The following is a 13,941-nucleotide window of genomic DNA, read 5'->3' on the forward strand; positions in this document are numbered from 1 at the left end:
TACCAATTTCTTAACATTGCACTTGTGTTTTAAATGTTAATAACAGAATAAAGAGTTAACAAGGAATATTCACATAAATTCTATAGCAGTACAACTATACTGTACTAAGTGGATGAAACACATCATTCATAAAGAAAGTGATATCCCAAAAAAAGAGATTGAGTATGACATGATAAGTTTAAATTGATATTGATGGTATCTTTAGCCTTATAAAAGTAATCAATAAACTAATCAAAACAATATTACAGTACAAAGCAAAGTTATCTAGGTGCTGTATATGTTTTAAGTGTAACTAATATTCCATAACAAAACTCTTATCGCATTATGCTTTTAAGGTGATATTTGTGAGCAACTTTCTATCATCAGAATATTAAATTATTCTCTCGAAATGTGCTGAAGCTATAGAGCTGACATTTTTACAACACATGGACACGTATCTTTTGCTTATGATGTTACAGCGGTTGCTTTGTTAATTCATTTCCTTACAAACATTTTCCATGTGAATACTTTCAAAATTTTCAATACACTATCTTCAGTAATACGTATTTACGGTATATTAGATTTACGAAAACATTCTGTAAGGGTACTAAATAAATAGGCCTATATCTGAAAATTTCACTTTTCTATAAAAAGAAGTTAAGAAAATATTTCTTTTGGATAAAAAAAAATCAACTTTTGAAAAATGAGCATTAAAATTAAAACTTACATTCTCATAATGCACTTATACTTCTCAGACAAATACAAAAATTACCATGGATACAGTTTTAATAAGTTCTCTTCCCTTTATCCATTGAATCAGTGCTGGCCATCCCTGAATATAGCTCGACCAAGCGGGATATAAGTACTACCTCTTTCGTCTGTCTCTTTCCTTTCCGTTGTAAAGCGCTCAGGCTCTCCTGAGTTCTAAAGCGCGCGCTTTCTCCTATGGGCATCAATTGACATGACTGGTCTATTTGAACATTTTTATGACTTCATTATTATTATTATTATTATTATTATTATTATTATTATTATTATTATTATTATTATTATTAGGTTATTTAGCGTCTGAATGAGATGAAGGTGATAATGCCGGTGAAATGAGTCCGGGGTCCAACACCGAAAGTTACCCAGCATTTGCTCTTATTGGGTTGAGGGAAAACCCCGGATAAAACCTCAACCAGGTAACTTGCCCCGACCGGGAATCGAACCCGGGCCACCTGGTTTCGCCTTATACATATACATTATGTATTTGTTTGCAAAATATGACAGCAATTCCGCTTGCTGAATAAGTAGTCAGAGACATAGAAGGGATTTCCACTGTCTTTGCCAAGAGATCGACTATGAAGCAATCTCGTGCAGATAACGCAAATATTACGTAAAAGCAGGAACAGTCCGATGTCTGTGGGCAGCAGGTAGGTCGTGATTGCGAGGTGACCTTGCCTCGACATTCCTCCACACGAGGCAGGTACATGCTTCCTGCATCGCGATCAGCGGATGGTACAGGAGCAAGGCCTCGCAATTTCGCTGTGTTAAATCACACGCTGTATGAGCAGCCATGTGTTAAATGGAGCCAAAAGCTTTACGAGCTTCTATATTTCAAAATATTGGAAAATGGGTATTGCGATATATATTCATGTCCTGAAACATAGAGGTCTGCACTCCGATAGCATACTAGCGAATTCCACTTCAGAGTTGGGGAAACCTGAAATGCGAAATTCATTTCCTTTGAAGATACAAAGGCAGGCGTAGGTAGAGATTAGAAGAATTTAATTTTGATGTTGGCAAAAATTGTTGGTAAATATTCTCTAGAGTTCCGTTCTTTGAGACTCTCGTACGTGCAGAAAATCTCGACACTTCAGTTATACTTTCTTTCCGTAGGAAGGTCTTTATCGTCCTCCCCTTAATACTAAGGAATTACAGGGACATCATTTTATTTTTACTAACATTTTTAATATTAACCTGACTATACCTTTGGATTAATGGTTCAGAGCCGGAAACCCCTTCCACGATTGAAGTTCGATGATACTGACGTAAAATACAAACAAATCACTTTACTAAGTATTGGAGGGAAGAAAAGTAGTTCATCCATTTACGTAAACTAGGAAATATCGTAATTTTGAATTTGATAATTTTCATTGGGTTTTTGTTTAATCAAAATACAGTACAGTATTAACAATAAGTGTTTTTACTCATGAACTGAGCTATCCATGTGGACGTATTCATTATGCTGTGTATATTATACTGTCTACAACACATTAGCGTACAATATAGAGAATGAAGATAAATTGAAAAATAATCATAATATGGATATTTAAACACATTTTTTAAAATGGTGGCCGTTCATTTAGATACAGGCTTCAGTTCTTTTGTGCATATTATAGCACTATATAATATTGTACCTAATTCCAATTACCAGTTTCGTCCTTCGTACTAGTAACTCATGTTGAAATAATTCTATACCTATTATAGGTATAAAAGAGTACCTTACGTACTGTAAATTCAATCTTCACTTCTGCCCGAACCGCACAGATAACATTACTCAGACATGTTATCTACTTTCCGTCCAAGTGGTTATGTCGCAGGATCGTAGAAAGGGAGGAAATCACGTGACAGTTAATTACTTTTATTTAAGTTAATTTAAACAGTTGCGAGTGAGGGAAATCGTGATGCGACGTAAGCAAACGGACGACAGTACCTGTGCGAAAATATGATTCAATATTGAAAGCTCTTTCGTCACTGGAAAACGCGAACATATTTCTGGAACGTACTATACTGACTAACTCAATACTGTTTGTATTTACTACGACCTTAAGGCGACTTTGACTGTATACGCTTGGTTCTGTGAGGAGAACAGTTGGAAGTTCACTAGTAGAAGGGTGGGAGTGAAGTACATTCAAAAACTCAGGTACAATAAAAATTGAAGTAAAAATAAAATGATGTCCCTGTAGAACGTTGCAAAGTATTTTAAAATATCTATCAGCGCGAAAATTCGAACATGTATGACGGTGACGTTCTTGGACTTTCTTTAATATTAATTCGAAATCCTCGTTACAATAATAATAATAATAATAATAATAATAATAATAATAATAATAATAATAATAATAATAATCAGAGACCAGAAATTTGGCAGAATGCCTTTTTAAATGTGTTAAATCCATCTTCATTTTGAAAGTAAATCTGTACGAATTATACCTTTGTGATTGACACGTTACAGTTTTATGTTGCCTTTTCTGCCTTTTTAAAAATATAAAAGCCTAATTTACAAAATAATATTTTTTGCCTTTATTTGATTATTTATCTATTATTTATTAATTCATTATTAAAAATTGCCTACAGCTATATTTCAATTTATAGTCGCGACGCTGTTATTCCCGGCGTGACTCCTCCTCTTTGCTTACGTCTTAGGAAGTGAAGGCTCTATAAAGTCTAGGTAGGTAGTATCGTTCGCCATTTTTGTTCTTTCATTGCCGAGCTACCAAACGAGGAATCTATTTGGCACACCGCTAAACATTATCATGTCGTAGCTCCTATGATAATAAATCAAACGCACTGTAATTCAGCAAATAATTGAGCGGCAAATAACGTCTTCGTGTGCTTTCTGCGAACGCCAACGAAAGAGCCAAAATGGCGGGCGATTATATGAAATATTTATCGAGCCTTAAGAAATGAATAACGTCTTCCTCTGCGAATCACAAGACGCACACGTTTAAATGTATCCGACCTGCAACGCGATTGGCTGCCGGAAATTATAGGGACGGGACTATATTTCTATAACCGCTACAATGAAAGTGACTTTACCAAATGTATATTATTGTCTTTCAGTCAGTTCATATTCTATTTGCAACAATGAGTGCTGCCGTGCTAAAATGTATAACAGTAAGCGTTTTAATTATCGCTTGTGTTTATTTGACAAGGCAGCAATGAGTGCGGGTCTAACGTTATTTTTAACGGCTATTTTTCTTTCAGTTTCCATTGCGACGTTGTTGTAGCTATAAAAATATTTCATATCGCAACATATCAGTACAACCAAACACAAAAATGCACTTTCCAAAGCTACTGAGAAGAAGATTTCTTTACTTACAACAGTAATTGCAACATCGAGTCGAAAATCTCAATTTTCATTCGACTTATGTAAAGCTTTTCTTGCTGCCGAAATCCCTTTGTGGAAAGTTCAAGGTTGTGGGTCTAGTGCAAGCTTTTTGTAATTGTCTTTTATTGCGTATTTTAGCTATTTATAATGCCTTTTTGCCTGCCTATTTTAGCTATTTATGATGCGTTTTGCCTGCCTATTTTAATGATTCATAATGCCTAAACTTCCGGTCTCTTGTACATCAGTAACAGACCAAGCTCGACTTTTGGCTCTACAAGAAAAAGAAGCGGGTTCCTGGCTACAAGCTCTACCTTCTCCAATATTGGAACGCTGATGGATAACAAGTCTTTTAAGACTGCAGTCGCTCTAGGTCTTGGGTGCAAAATCTGACAACAACATAAATGTGTATGTGGGGACGTTGTCGACACTTACGGTCATCATGCTCTGAGCTGTGTCAAGAGTAAGGGACGTTTGTTTAGACATTCAACAATTAGCGACATAATCAAGAGAGCATTAACATCTTCTGGTATCCCTGCTATTTTAGAACCAACTGGGATTAGTCGCACGGATGGAAAGCGCCCTGATGGATTAACCTTGGTCCCGTGGAGCAGAGGAAAATCGCTAATGTGGGATACGACATGCGTGGATACCTTAGCTCCATCCCACTTGCCATCAACTTCTAAAATCGCAAGCTCTGCAGCAGAATCTGCCGTACGCAGTAAATGTCATATATACGTACATCTAGTAGACAATTACATCTTCATCGTCTTTGCTGTCGAAACAATAGGCTCCTGGTGCAAAGAAGCAAAAGACTTGGTTTCCGAAATTGGTATAAGTTTGGTGACTGTTACTGGAGACCCTCATTGCACCAATTACCTACGGCAACGAATAGCAATAGCCATCCAACGTAGAAACGCAGCCAGCATTTTGGGAACCTTTCCAGACTCCAATCCTCTGAATTGTCCGTCTGTCCTCCGTAGAGCTATTTGTCCTAAATTATTGGACGGATTGTGTTCTTATTCAGACCTGCGGGCCAAATATTGCATGTGAAATATAATAGTATGTACTGAAGATAATTGATGCTTGCTTCATGAAACAATACAACATTTCGACTTCCTCAAGATCGACTACAGGCCTAACTTTTTCTTCCTGGATATATTCCTTACGTAAGATTATAAGACAGTAACAGTCCCTGGTGTGAAATTGTAAGTAATCTGAAGGCATAAATATCTTTACAGACAAGATGAACGGCTTTACCCACGAATTGGACAGTATTTTTCTATGAATTTGCAATGATCAATTAATTTACGGCACACTAAAAAAAAAACGAAAAAGTATTTTAAGGATAGAAAACATAACTAAAGAAGTAGATATTCAGTCTGACAACCTACGCATAAAGATATGAAGTAAAAATACAATTATTTAGATATTTAAATATAATCACTATTCAACATATCAAGGTGATTTGTAAATGAATGACCACAAATATTATCAGAAAATGTAGACTCTAAATTTCCAAAATTTTATAAGACAATGAACTCACAATTGGACAAAAATTACAAGGTACCACAACAAGACTTATTAGAACTTAAATATCTGATAAAAGTATAAAAAAAGGTTACTAATATATTTTTTACTTTAGCTACATTAAATTTTCCAATATTTGAAAATTTTCACACATATTATTTCATAACTCCACATTAGAGATAGAATTTTGAAATTTTGTACACTGATTTGAAATGCATTTATGCAAAAGGTAGACTACAATAAGGCCCATTTCTTTGAAACTAGAAAAATTAGGTGACAAAACATGTAAATTTTAATATATTTTATATAGGACAAATAAAAAATTAATTGTATTAAAATAAAAAGTCTACATGTCTGAGAGTAGTCTGCTGTTCAGAAATAAGTGTTTATTACGTGCAGGAAAAATATTAACGATGTCAGAGAGACCATAACAATGTTATGGTTACCAAATGATGTAAATGAAATTTTTTTTCACACTTTGATAAATCTGGTTTCAAAAATATTATTAGTAATCTTTTTTATACTTTTATCAGATATTTAAGTTCTAATAAGTCTTGTTGGGGTACCCCTTGTAATTTTTGTCCAATTGTGAGTTCACTTTCTTATAAAAGTTTAAAAATTTAGAGCCTCAATTTTCTGATAATAATTGCGGTCGTTCACGTGCATATACCCTCAAGAGAAAATCAGTTCACTAAACTAGTATGAAAAAATTTCAAATTAATAATTATTCCTCACGAGTATTAGGCTACATTTAAGAGGGAATGTAATTTATTATGTCTGTTGAATTAGGTAATTGTGCACTTTAATTTTGAAAGACGAGACCGTCCGACATGTTGTAATATCGGGGAGGAGAAGATTCCAGATTCAAGAGGTGTAGATTGTGAATGTTTGAGAATAATAACATGTTCTGTGCTTAGGTATAAGAATGATAGTTTCTTGTTAAGGCCGTGTGCCAAAGCTGTGAAGAGATGAGAGATTCTGAAACCGACAAGTAAGATGGAATGTGATTTATTTGATACAGCAGCGAGAGTGAATGTAGTTTTCTGCGTTTCTCAAGTCGGAGCCATGACAGCTGTTCGAAGTATGGTGGAATATAGTCATATTTCCCAAAGTTGCATATAAATCTAATGCACATATTATGGACACGCTGTAGCTTTATGGCTAATTTTGAAGTTATATCTGTAGAACATCGCAGTAATCCACACCTGTGGAGTAACGGTCAGCGCGTCTGGCTGTGAAACCAGGTGGCCCGGGTTTGAATCCCGGTCGGGGCAAGTTATCTGGTTGAGGTTTTTTCCGGGGTTTTCCCTCAACCCAATACGAGCAAATGCTGGATAACTTTCGGTGTTGGACCCCGGACTCATTTCACCGGCATTATCACCTTCATATCATTCAGAAGCTAAATAACCTGAGATGTTGATACAGCGTCGTAAAATAACCCAATAAAAAAAAACATCGCAGTAAGGGAGACTGTTGTATCTTTAGCATAGTGTATCTTTGAACATTTTTGTTTTTTAATTTTTGCTGCTACCTAGAGGACTCAAACTGAAGTAGATTGTAGAGAAAGCCGCTAAGTGGCTCTGGTCGTAGTTTCGATTTGATTTGTTGCAAAGTGTGAGTTCTGTAGACAAAACAATTTTTTTAGTACCAAAAGTAAACATTTCGATCACTGATGTATGTTTTCTAACACAAAACCAGATTCTATTTATTACTGTCTATCAAGTATAGTGTGATCCCTATCATCTATCATATTTCAATTTCCAAGATTTATTCAAACCCCTAGTTTTCAGAGCCATATTTGTTTAAACGTGCACCCTCTTAGTATTTTTAGTATTAGTATGTATTGATTTAACCTGGTAGAGATAGGGCCGTCAGGCCTTCTCTGCCCCTCTACCAGGAGATTCCAACTATAATATGAAGAATAAAATTACAATCAGTATTAAATTTACAATTACAATTACAATAAAAATCAAAGTACGAAAAGATTAACTGACTAATGAAAGCTAGATAATTTATCATAGAAAAACAAAGAATATTTTATATTTACTGAATTACAAATTAAACCTAGAATAACAAAATTCTATAGTGATGAAGTTACTGGATATTGATATATTTTGTGATAGATTATGGAAACTATTTACAAGAAACCAATTACTGACCAAGTGACTAGTAAGTTTGCGTTTGAATTCAATTTTATTTCGACAGTCCCTGATGCTAGCAGGTAGCGAATTCCAGAGTCTTGGCAGGGCTATTGTGAAAGAGGATGAGAATGAGGAGGTGCGATGGGATGGTATTGTTAGTATTGTTTCATGGCGAGAGCGTGTGTTCAGATTATGGTGGGAAGAAAGGTAAGTGAAGCGAGACGACAGGTACGAAGGAATAGAAGAAGTCAAGATTTCGAAGAGAAGGAGAAGTGAATGTAAATTTCTTTTCTTATCTAGTTTAAGCTAATCTATTGCTTCCAGGGATGGGGTGATATGATCATATTTACGAACATTGCTTACAAAACGTACACACACATTATGAGCACGTTGAAATTTCGTTTTGTTGTCGCTGGAGAGGTCAGTCAGTAAAATGTCAGCATAGTAAAAATAGGGAAATACAAGAGCCTGCATAAGGAACTTTATACCTTTCAATACAAAATATGTTTTACCATGAAACATGTTCCAAGATACACGATACTATCCGTTTCTGTTTTTCTTTTATTTTAAGATCTGTCACGAAGTAAGTCTGGAGTTAAGAGGCCCCAGTTGATCCGGATGCCTTGAAGAAAGCTGTTCTTACTGCTATATTCCCACATATAGGCCTGTGCCATGTGTTCCAAAGTACCAGAGGGTATGTTCCAAGGTACATGAACCTGTTGTGTCTTTGAACACATTACATGTTCCTTCATTTTATTTTTTTATATCTTTATAATAATAATAATAATAATAATATCTATTTATTTATTCTGGCGAAGTTAAGGCCATCAGGCCTTCTCTTCCACTTAGTCAGGAACAAAAGAAGCTGATACAATTTTACAGACTAATATTTAAAGAACACTGATAAAAATTTATATAGTTATATAAGCACAAGTCGAGTAAAATAATGCGAACATACTAAATAATAATTACAAAATGATATAAGGCTAGAAGTTACATGTAAGCGGTAAGTGAACCAATATTACAAATTACAAGAATAACAAATTCAAATGTAAATTATAACTATACAACACTGAGGAAAATTACATAGGCTATATACACATATACACACAAAGGAGAATTAAACCTGAATACTGGTCACGTGTTTAAACAATTCACTTTTAAATTGCAATATCGTTCGACAGTTCCTGAGGGAGCTGGGTAGGGAGTTCCAGAAACGAATATCTGATGCTGTGAAAGAGGAAGAATAGTGAGCTGTTTTATGGCAAGGCATAGATAATAAAGGGTTATTTTTAGAACGAGTACCCAGGCTGCGATAAGAGGATAAGAAATTAAAACGCACCGAGAGATAGTTAGGCGAAGAAGTATTGATGATGCGATATAGGAAAATTAGTGAATGGATATATCCGGTCCTGTAATCTTACCCATTGGAGCGTTTCAAGGGAAGGTGTAATGTGGTCGTATTTACGGATGTTGCAAATGAAATGTATGCAGGCATTATGAACGCGCTGCAATCTTTGGGCTTTTAGAATTTAGATCTGTTAGTAGAATGTCGCAATAGTCAAAATGTAGCAGCACACAATGTTTGTATGAGAATTATTTTTAATTGAAAGGGTAGAAAATTTTAGTAGATCTGTGAAACATGAAAATACATACAGGAAGTTGTAAATGAATCTTCAATAATTATTTCAAGCATTTTTTTTTTCATTTAAAAAATTTCATTTTCCAAAATTAAAAAAACTATATGTAACATGTGAAAAGTGTTTAAAGGTATAACAGTCTCCCCTAATCAATTAACGGCATTATAAGAGTATGGACAAGAACTTTTTTTCAGAGAAAAGGGAAGGAGATGTTTTATTTAGGCCTACTTAAGAACGCCTCACATGTTGATGGACGCTTCTATTCCTGTACAACATACACGCGTACTAATTGATTTCCCTCAGAGGCGACTTGATCTGTGGCTATAACACAGTAACCCAAACCTTGGAGCCTAGGCGGGACAAAGAAGTGTGTTGATCTCATTACGCCCACAGAAGTGGCAGCGGCTTCTGAACCTAACCTTGACGTTCATTCAATGACAAAACTGATCACTGGCCTTGAATGCACAACAACAAAAAGAATAGAGAAACAAATCTAAAAAAAAAAGAATGGTAAAATATGATCTAATAAATAATTTATCTTAATTTTTTTTAGACAGGTGCGGTTTAGTCTTTGGCGCAGGTTCAACTACCGCCTCCACAACTCGTTGAGTTAGTAGTCAGCAGTCTGACACTACACTAGCAGTCAATCTGAAGTCCTATCATCGTTAGCATTGTTGTCGAATTCATAGTAACCAGCCTTCAAACTGAACGCATTCACGATTGGTTTTGCACTTAAAGCTTGACTATTCATATTGAATTTCTTAAATATTATGCTGTGTATCAAGTACACGCATAAACTCTGCCCGAATTTCTCCTTTCTCTGCAATAGAGTATTTTTGGCACAGTTTTCTTAAAACGACTTGATTAGAAGTTACAATCGCAAGACGTTATAAATAGTCTATAAAAATAATATACAGACAGTGTATGCGGGATGGTTTAAGGAAAAGTGAAGTTGTTTCGTATCGGAGTATATGGCACGTGCCGCGTCGTCCGTCTTTTGTGTACCTGGCGAGTACAGCAGCGTACATAACGAAGGAACCCCGGTCCGTTCATAGTAACATTGCAACGCAATGTGTGCAGTTGTGTTATCCTGCTCAAGTATTTATAGTCACGTCGCTGTTATTTCAGGCGTGACTCCGCCTCTTTGCTTACGTCTTAGAAAGTGAAGGCTCTATAAAGTCTAGGTAGGTAGTATCGTTAGCCATTTTTGTTCTTACGTTGCCGAGCTACCATACGAGGAATCTATTTGCCACACCGTTAAACATTATCATGTCGTAGCTCCTATGATAATAAATCAAACGCTATGTAATTGAGCAAATAATTGAGCGGCAAATAACGTCTTCGTGTGCTTTTTGCGAACGCCAACGATAGACATAAAATGGCGGGCGATTATATTAAGTATTTATCGAGCCTTAAGAAATGAATCAGCGAATCACAAGACGCACGCGTTTCAATGTAGCCGACCTGCAACGCGATTGGCTGCCGGAAATTAGAGCGACGGGACTATAGTATGAGTTGAATAGTGTAGTGCTGATCCATTCATAATGCCGAAGTCAAAACGTTAAATTCGCTCAGAGATACGAAGTGCAATTAAGAAGTATGAGAGTGACATTTTATGTATTAACGAAGACAATATCGTGTGTAATGTATGTAAAATTGAAATGAAAACCAGAACAACTCAGGCTATAGAGAAACATTGCAACAGTACATCGCACAGGAAATGCGTTGAAATGAAATCTGAGGAACAATCTACATCAGTGGTCGTCAGCACTCGCTGAAATGTGCAATGGGTACGCGGTGCCGTCCCGTGTGCACTGTCGTGCAACAGGGAGAGATAGAGAGCATACCCGCTAGCAGCTACGAGAGCACTGTAGTGCACTGCGTTTTCCGCGGGTAAGAGAGGCTAGCCCCAGCGTGCTCTGTGCTGACGACTCCTGGTATAGAAGAAAATGTCATTAAAGTTTTTTGTAGAGAAAAAATTCGATATCCATTTGTTTTTTTTAAATTAATAGTGTGATTATAAGTGTGTTTGGAATTAATTAAAATTAATAAGTAATCGTAATCGTATTTAATGAAAAATTCAATACAATAGGCCATGGATAACTGATATTTGTGTTTATAACAAAATAGTTTAGAATTCAACCAGCTATAATAAAATTTAAAGGGGAAACAATAGAGTGCATTGTTTCCAGTATTTAATAGACATAATTTGAACTTTTTCTTTCATGGAATACATTTTCTCAGATTAAAAATGAACAATAAACAACAATATCTTTGAATTCAACTGTTTTCACTAATCCATGGTCAACTATAATTAGCATGCTTTAATAATTCTGTGGCGGGAGTATTTTCTATCATTTTTTAGATTTTTTATTCCCAGTCTAAAATTATTTTGTTATTTTATTTTATTGGGTTATTTTACGACGCTGTATCAACATCTCAGGTTATTTAGCGTCTGAATGAAATGAAGGTGATAATGCCGATGAAATGAGTCCAGGGTCCAGCACCGAAAGTTACCCAGCATTTCCTCGTATTGGGTTGAGGGAAAAACCTCAACCAGGAACTTGCTCCGGCCGGGATTCGAACCCGGGCCACCTGGTTTCGCGGCTAGACGCGCTGACCGTTACTCCACAGGTGTGGACTAAAATTATTTTAATGGTATGATTGGATGCAGAAGATGCAAGGGAAGATGAAAAGAAAGATTCAGATTTTTTATCCTGTCGGAAATCTCGATAGCGCTATATATCTATGACAATAATATGATATTGAAGTCCCAATTGGCATCTATAGAATGGCATATAAAATATTTACACTCGCAGTCTCGATGTAGGATTTTGACTCGCTTAGAACTTCGCTAACCTTCAACAGTAAACATGATTAAACGAGGACAGAGGAAAGAAAATTAAGTGACAATACTTTGAGCGTGAATATGAAATGGTACAATGAACAAAAGTACATATTCTCGCTTCGTTTGTCTGAGGGCCATATCTGTGCTTCCTTTCTCCAATTTCGAAAGCTACAAGCCTGTCAGTGGTCGGAGTACGAACGACTGCTGGTAATAATGAAATCAGCCCCCTGGAGTCGCAGTTCTCTTATCCCCTCAATGTCGAACTTAACTCCAGGGACCTCATTAGCGTAGCGAGTTCTTTCAGGAAATGGAAGTTATGGGATAAAATACGTAGCAAATTTATATTGCTCGAACGCAGTGGCGGCTCTACAAGAACGTGTTCGGTAGAAAAGTCTATCCCAAAATTAGTAATAAGTAGCTTCTAGATTTTATTGCTGTTGGCGGTAAAGTTAATGACTAAAAACGTAAAGTCCGTGGGCAGATTGGAGATTTTCCTAAATGGGACTGAGAGTGTGTTCATTGCTTTACATTTGTAGTGTATAGTTTTAAGTGCTTGTCTTGCACCATACTGATTACATAACTATAAAGTCGCGCTAACAAATTCCAGTGTCGATTCGTAATCGTTGTATGAATCATGAAAAAAATGAACATTTCTTAAAAATAAATGATCACAGTAATAAAAAAATAAAATATGTACACACCATTACTACTACTACGAGAGGAGTTCAGCCGGCGTCGTGGATCGTGTCCCGGCATGGCTCAGTTGGTTAAGAGCACTCAGCGCGCACATCTGAGAGGTCCTGGGTTCGATTCCCGGTGCCGGTACGAATTTTTCTCGTACTTAATGGCAATAAAACAAACTGTTCACACTAGTCATGTAATATGCAATGAGGTGGGCGAGACCTCATTCATATTCGATACATATGTACAGACCATTCTTCGAGAAAAACAGTCGGATGAAAATAAATTTTATACAGCGATGGCATTTGGATTTAAGTTACAGTGATAGATACTCGTGGTAGTAGTTAATGGTTGTGATGATCGTTGTCGATTATGACGCCCCTACTGACTGTATTTTAATATTGTACCAAAAAAATTATAAATGAAATATTATTACGTTATTTCAATTTAACTTTATAATGTATTACACTAGCCAACAAATATTTTTTCATACCTCTGCTATAAAAATTGGCGATTCATGAAAGAAAAATTGCCTCAATTTTGAAAATCATCATAATAATTTCCTATCATTCAGGATGAAAATACTTAAACACATTTAAAATTTTAAGTTGTATGGTTGCAGATAAAAACGTATGATAAAATGACATCCGTGTTTTATCAACAGTAATCTCACTAGAGGTTTTGATTTATCTAGAAAAAATCAAAACTCGAGTGGTATTTAATTGACTATTACACGATTAGAAGAAAGTATATAAAGATTAGAAGTAACGAAGTACTCCAATACAATAAAATATTGACTTACGAAAATAAAACTGTCTTCAAAGGTATTATTGTACCAACTCAACATTACGCTAGATGGCAGTAGTGTGTTATGATTAGCTGTTTTCTTGTTATCAGTTGTGCCAACTATAGAATCTTCATTGAGCTCTGTGGACGGTTACCAGTCAAGAAGGCTTTGTTGATTCAGTTTAATTTTTATTAAAACGGTAGCATTCCACTTCAATTATCCGGATCCCAGTAATCAACGTC

The 13,941-nt window shown here is 35.7% G+C and overlaps 1 non-coding gene across 1 annotated transcript; it reads left to right on the top strand.

The window, feature by feature from the left end:
• Positions 1 to 12,979: 12,979 nt before the first annotated feature.
• TRNAA-CGC (transfer RNA alanine (anticodon CGC)) lies at positions 12,980 to 13,056 on the top strand. The gene has a single exon. It is a non-coding gene; the product is annotated as a tRNA-Ala (tRNA).
• The last annotated feature ends 885 nt before the right edge of the window (positions 13,057 to 13,941 follow it).

This window comes from Periplaneta americana, chromosome 5 (genome assembly GCF_040183065.1).
Source record: "Periplaneta americana isolate PAMFEO1 chromosome 5, P.americana_PAMFEO1_priV1, whole genome shotgun sequence".
Taxonomy (NCBI): Eukaryota; Metazoa; Arthropoda; class Insecta; order Blattodea; family Blattidae; genus Periplaneta; species Periplaneta americana.